Genomic DNA, 7397 nt, shown 5'->3' on the forward strand with positions numbered 1-7397 from the left:
CGGGGGGAACAACCTCTGCAGGCACCAGGCCAGACAACTGTCAATCAAAGTAACTCTCCTCTTTTTTTCGGTGGCAACAGCCCCTCCTCTCTACGTGCCTCTGTTTCGACCATCTTGGTCTCTCTCCTTCGCAGTAGGCCCACTGAAGGAAATTCTGGACTAAATCTCCAGCCTGGATATCATCACAGTGAACATAATGGGCATTATGTTCTGACAAGGAGTGTTTGGGGAAACCAAAGGAAAAACACCAATTACAGATGTGTAATTGTAAATAATCAGGCTTTTAAAGGGGTCAGCTAATTATGTATGAGAAAGTTACGCAAAAACTGAAAACAAACACTGGAATATACTCTGCAAAGATATTTTTTAATCTCGTCCCTTAGTGCCGTAGATAACAAATAACAATCAACCATTGTGAATCTCTTTTTACCTAATTAGTAATTACCACGACGATAATTACATGACTGTGCTTGTTTGGCATGAAACAAATTGTTGTGAGAATAAAGTGCATTCCCCCTCTCAATTTAATTTGTATCTCTGAGTCTGTATCATCCAGATATTAATGCTTAAAAAATAAAACGAAGAAATGTGTGCGCATTATTCAAGCAGAAAGAAAACGAGTCAGCCCCCCCGCCAAAAACAACAACACAGTCACATTGCCTTGCAGAAAGGGAAAAAGTCTTGTGTTTCATACAAGACTTAATCATAAAAATGTTTTAAGAATTAAATTATTCACTTGGAGGAAAATAGCAAATAGGAAAAAAAAGAAAAGAGAAGAAAAAAATCAACTGTATGATGACTAAACAGTTTTTGAAAACGCCTACCTGCAGACTGCAGGAGATTGTGGAAAACATATACATTACTATTTCCCTTTTCCCAGATTAACTACAATGTATTTCCTTCCTTGGGGAAGTTAGAGTTGTAGGTTTCAGAATATGTGTACATCACAGAGTCTAGTTACAGGTTTTAATCCACTGCATGTGCAATAAGTGCACCGGAGCATTAAATGCCTATTGGTAGCTTCAACTCTTTATCTTATCTCCTAGTGCTACAGGATTTGTTTTCTCTCATCAGACAGCCCTTTTATGGCATCCTGAATGTGCATGTACACTATGGTTCCAGCTACAGCTTTACCTGTTATCATCTTGTCTTTGCCATTTTATGCTGCTTTAGTGCAAAAGATGTTGTTGTTGTCTTTTTTTTTTTTTAATTTTGTGTACATTTAAAAAAGCGTAATCTAAGTGGTGATTAAACAACAATTTGAGTGAAAATGCATTTGGGTTTTAGTAACAAACCACTCAATTTGCAGTGGTTATTTGAATTAATTTCCAAAGACATCTTAAATCCAAAGATATCAAGTGAAGTGATACAGTATTTTCTTCTTTATTTAATTTCTTTTTATTTAGGCCAAAGTACAGAAGCTAAATAATTGCAGGGCCAGTAGCTCAATATAATTAGGCTCATTTGTGGAAATGTATCATTTCACAAATGTCCACTTCCCTCAGAGAACTCACTTCATACTGTGCAGCATGTTTCATCCAGCATTGCTTGAAGCCTTCAATTGGACATATGCTTCTTAAACAGTTTGTTTTTCCCTACTGTATGGTTTAATTCTCTAAATGTCCTGGCAATTAGGGTGTGACTTTTGATATAGAAGCCGAAACTAGCTGTTTTCTTTGCAGAATAAAACAAATTTATTCTCACTAAATGAAGACAGCTTGCTACAAATACCTTTAACTGCCTACTCTATAAAATCTTTAATAGAAACTTACTGACTCATGTCACATTCATTGGGCTTGTTGATAAAATCACAACTGTCACCATGGCCCTGTAAAAGTGGGAGAGGTAACGCCATGCTGTTGCTGCAAGCTGTCTAGTAATGAGACATCACTCCATCAGGGGTGGTGTGTTATGACAACTACTAGAGGCATTTTAGTGGGTTTTTTTGTATGTGTGTGGTTGTGTACAACACATGTGTGCATATATTTGGACACTCATGACCCAAAGCCAACACTGAATAATGCAAATTTCTAGGATTTATTTTTTTTAAGGCCTGTAGTACATTTGCAGTGATGCGCATGAAAATTTTATTGCAAAGAAAGGGAATAGTTAGCACATTACCCTACATTTATTGACAAATGAAACAATCATCGGGAAGAAAAGTGTCACACAAAGAGAAAAAACTCTCACCAGACTCGCGTGAGTTGCCGTAACCCTGCTATGCATTAACCAGTCCCACTGATGTGACTAATCTGCTTCTTTTAAAGGCGAACGTTTTACATTTACAAGTCAGCGTGTGCGTGTGTGTGCGTCTTAACCAGCTGTACATACATAAGGTATTTGCGTGTCTAACAACGGTATGGTATAAAAAGAAACCCCCAGGTCTCATAAAATATATAACACAACCGATCTTGCAGATTTTCCAATTGGAAACATTGGTGCACACAAACTCCATGTGCTCTCACACGCTGCTGCACCATCATGTATTTAAGAACAAGTTTTATAAATTCGACCGTTGGAGTCTGTTGTTCCATTTTATGTCACATTCCTTAGTTGTGCGATATGAGATGGTTCATTTGATTTAAGTGTTACCTAAAAGACTCATTATTTATTGAAATATACACCCTGTTTTCTGTACAAGGTATCCCTTGGTTAAATGCATTTTAAAAATGTGTAATACCCCTGTAGGGATCTGGATTAATGTATCAGATCAAGACGTGAGTTTTATTCCTCACTTTTGTAAATATGCCTATTACAGATAGCATTAGTACTGACCTTGACTTCCTCCCTAAGTCAATGATTGTGACTGTTTAATGTTTCTGCAAGAATTATTATCACAATAGTAATTTAAATCTTATCTTATACAATAAAAAATAATCTCAATTATGGGAAAGTACATTAAATCACACAAAATCAGTTAACCTGTGTTCAAAGGAAAGGAAAGAGAGGATGTAGCATGTAATTCAGCACTCAAATGATATTGGCTAGCCTGTCCTCTCTCATCCTTTCTAGAAACATGTCTTATTCGCCACAGCTCATCGAAACAGCATTTTTACATTCAGCTTTTAGCCTTCAATAGCTTGTGCCCCTTCACATCACCCTCTTTTCAGCTTAGAGGCTCCAGAGATCTGTGGTCCGTTAGCTCTCTCACAGCGTTTCAGCTGACATCACCAAGAACTCATTTTACCAGTCTAGCAAAGTGCCTGGCATCGACAGAACGAACACAGCATTTTCTCATACACAATGGATTCCCCAAACTCACAGAACTGCCGTAATGACCAAGTCTCTCAACCCATGGTGATGGTTGATGTTTGGCTTGCACTGTTGCTGATATTGCCCCCTCCCCCTGCTCTCTCCTTTCAAGTCCACCCATTTGACAAAGTGAAAACAGCAACAAAAACACAAACAAAAACCTCCCCCAAGCTCAGGCATGCACAGCCAAACCTGACATTCTAATTAGTTTTAAAAGTAATTGCTCGAAATGATTAGTTGAGTTGGGCCACTTTCCCTTGTTACCTCTGAATTGGAAATATAATTGTTGCGGACAGTAATTGGCCAGCAATAGACTGTTGGTTATTGTAGTCTGTTGTGGACGGCTGCATCATTACCAAGGCTTGGATGCAGTTCAGCTTTTGAACTACAGTGACCAAAGAGGAACACAAACACACACGCACGCAATGCTCTGCTTCCCCATGCCAGCTCTCCATCACCACTCGGGCCCATGCCCCGCTCTAAGGATCTAAGTTCCTCTTTCTTTGTCCCCTCCCTTTGTTGCTCCTACCCTCATGTACCTTGGGGGCAAATGGACTACTTGTTGAGAGAAAGAAAGGCTGCAAGCTCCGAAGAGGAGAATCGCCAGCTCGTAGATGGAAAAGGGGTGAAGCAGCAGAGAGCCATCGCAGAGAAATGAGACAGGACTCGTGAGTTTGCTTCTTACTTTGAAGAATTATCAACACAGAAAGTTGCAAAGCTGCTCTGGTGAATGACATCCGAGCTTTTTATGTGACACCAACGTGACTACACGTGTCCCATCTGTGTGTGTGTTTGTGTGTTTCTTTGTGTATGCTCTCACTGTTATTGCCAGGATCAGCTTCTGTCTGTTTATGTTTGTTGTACAGAGTTTCCTTTGCTAAATTGTGTGGAAGCCAAACAGCTCCCATCAGTAAACCAGGCAGAAAGGGCTGCGTATCCCGCTACGGGATCCAGGACATGCCAGGGGGACCACATACACAGGCACATACACATACGCACAATGGGAGTACCTTATTCTCCCTGACTCACAAGCACACATCAACTCACTAATTAACTGACAGTTAGCGAGAAAGACAGACACACACTGTATATATGTGAATGTGGGTGTGTGTGTTTGAGTGCAAAAGGTATATACTGATTATGTTAGGATATCACAGAGAAATCAAGATTATTTGGGTTGATAGACTTTCAGCAAAAACTGAGCAAATGTGCATCTTCCAATTATGCATTACTTCTCTCTCTTACACTCAAAGCGATATAGGTCATGGCTGTCAGACTAAGGATTCTGTCATCAGCCCTCACCCTTCCTCCTTTCTCCATCACTCCTAGCCTGAGGGTTGAGTTCCCATACCTCGTCCATTTGGACCCTCAGTAAGTGTACTGTATGTACAGTAGAGACCTCACACCCAATGCACATCTCACCCACCCGTTCCATTAGAGGAAAGAAGCACTCACTCTGTTCACTGCCTTTAGGAGGGGGAGTGGGAACTACGACCAAAGATAGGCTAATGCCCCATACCCTGTTTCAACACAAGCTATACAAGCATAACTTTTAGTATTTACAAGTTCTTATTTCTTTTTTGGAACCAAGCTAAAGTTGCATTTTGCCTTCTAAATAGTCTTTGTTGTTAGTTCTTTTTTAAACTCTTTGATTAGTGGACTGTGAGTATTGACAGCCTGCTGTGTGTGATCATCACAACAAACTGACAGTAGGGAGCTCGATAGCCATCCGACCCAGCCTCCAATACCATCTGTCTACTATGGATCTCTGGAGGTTGACGTCTGTTGGCTTGGGAGATGTACACACCACAAGCCTCAAGGGCTGGCAGAACAGAGTTGAAGGAAGTGTGTATGCCCCAATTGAAGCTGTTCAGTCATCTTCACACACAGAATAGGTACTGGTGGAGTATACCCACTCTTTTTCATGATCTCTTTCACTGTCTTTCTCCCTCCATCCCCCTCTCTCTCACAGAAAAGCAAAAGTGATCAAACGCTACTGTGATGTCTTAATTAAGAAGTACTAACAGGCTTGATTAAAAGAAGAGAATGAAAGGATCCATCAATGAAAGGAGTAATTCCCTTATCAGCTAACTGCAACACAAGTGGACGGGAGAGGAGGGAGCGTAAAGGGAAAGTGAAGAAAGAAAACAGGATGCATCAATAGAATGGGAAATATGCAAACAGAGAAGGAACTGAGGCATGACTGAATTCATACAGCAGCGTGACTGATATCACTTCAACTCCTCAACTTCAATAAAGCATCGACAAGCAAAAGTTCAGCGCAATTAAGACTGGACAGGTTTTCATAAGTGGCCTTCTGCTAGGGAGATATAGCTTGAGAATGAGCATATTTTCGTTTGCATGCAGCACTAACAGAGACATTTGGCTGTCAGGGTAATGCCGCTGCATCTGACCCAAGTTTATTTTTGGGTCACAATCTCCATCATGGGTATGAAAACAAACAAACCAGGCCATTACCAGTGATGGGTGGTTCTCTTACTCTCTTTACCCACACCTCCCGCTCTCCTCGTTCACGTGTCTTTGCACTTTTAAAGGATTCAATTAACCTGAAATGAACTAAGGAATCAAGCAAAAAGATACCGCCTGTCTTCCCTTCACTGCCCTATATTCAGCTTTTCTCCACTCCAGTTCCCTTTTGTCCCATCTGCTCCTTCCAGCTATTTCTCATCTTCCTTTTTCTTAACGTGCAACAGTTTGAGGAAATACAGCAAGAGCGAGGGAGAACCCTGTGCTCAGTTAAAGAAAAAGAGAAATAAAGAAAAGCTTACAATGAAACTAAGAAACGTGTTGTTTCCCAGTCAGATCTTTTCATGAAATCTCCACTGGCTAGAAGAAGAAAAAGGCAAATTTAAGAACTTCGGATTTTAGTAAATACACGAAAGAAAGATAAATACTACATGTTTGTAAAAGACACTTTATCAAGGTAATTTGCTGCTCTGAGAGCAATTGGAAGGCTGGATCATCAGTAATTTGAACACTAAACCAGCTCATAGCCACAAAAGCACAGGCCAGACACAGGAAATACCCTCAGTACCCCCAAAGAAAAAGTTGAAGGTGTTTTTCTGAAATGTTTAATCATCTATGAGATTTTTAACATAAAATAGCAGCAAACAGCCATTTGTTATGGTAAGATGGTATTCTTTGACAGTCAAGTCACACCCTCGATGTCTGCCATAATCAAAAAGCTTGTTACAGCTGCGTGTGCACATTACAGCATCTAAGTCCCTTCACACAAGTGACCTCACATAATGCAGTGTAAAAGGGAGATGACATAGCAGACTACCCCCCAAAATAAACAAGAATTGTAAAAAAGAGAGAGATGTGATTATCCCACTTTAAAACACAAAGCATTGGAATTAATGAAATGATTGTTATCATTATTTTCACCAAAGGATAAATCAGATGAGTGGTTATTGGAGGCAATGTGCCTACTTAAAGGAACTTGCTAATTGGCTTAACTTGGTGACTACATTTATATTTTTATATAGAGGCTTTAAAACACAAAGCATGTGATTTATGCATGAAGTATTTTAGTTATGTTATGTATATCTACTCTCTTTAATTTCAGTTCAGTGTCTGCTGCTGTTTCTTGCTGATAATTGTTAGTTTTAGCTCTGCATCATTCAATTTGATTTAGATGTAGTATATACTACCAATGCAATGAGTTTCCACTAAAAACTATTTTTAAAAATTCAAAAAAAGAGGGAACTTCTTTGACACCTCAGAGGTTGTTTACAGGTCTTGCGACGTACCTCTTCAATGTGTGGATTCCAACTGATCTGTGATGTGCCATTTGTTTGAAAATCAACTTTATATGTCTCCGTGTCCTCTTACAGAGGCAGCAGACACACCTCTGCCCCACTGACAACCCACAGCCTGACTTTGCAGTGCTGCATACCTCAGCACAGCTGTCTGTTGTCCGTTTCTTCCGATCTCTATCTCTTCCTGCCTCACTCCCCACTTTGTGCCCACTCAGCATGATAATGATATACACCTCTGCCCAGTCATCTCTTTGTAACTCTGGTACAACTCAAAGTATGACAGCAAAGGCAACATACTGTACATTGCGTATCTGTTTACCCTACCTCAAGGAAAATGCAGCTTAATGCAGTGTTTTTTACATT

This window comes from Mchenga conophoros, linkage group LG1 (genome assembly GCF_057382185.1).
Source record: "Mchenga conophoros isolate Kocher_MC1m ecotype Shallow Benthic linkage group LG1, M_conophoros_male_GT1.1, whole genome shotgun sequence".
Classification (NCBI taxonomy): Eukaryota; Metazoa; Chordata; class Actinopteri; order Cichliformes; family Cichlidae; genus Mchenga; species Mchenga conophoros.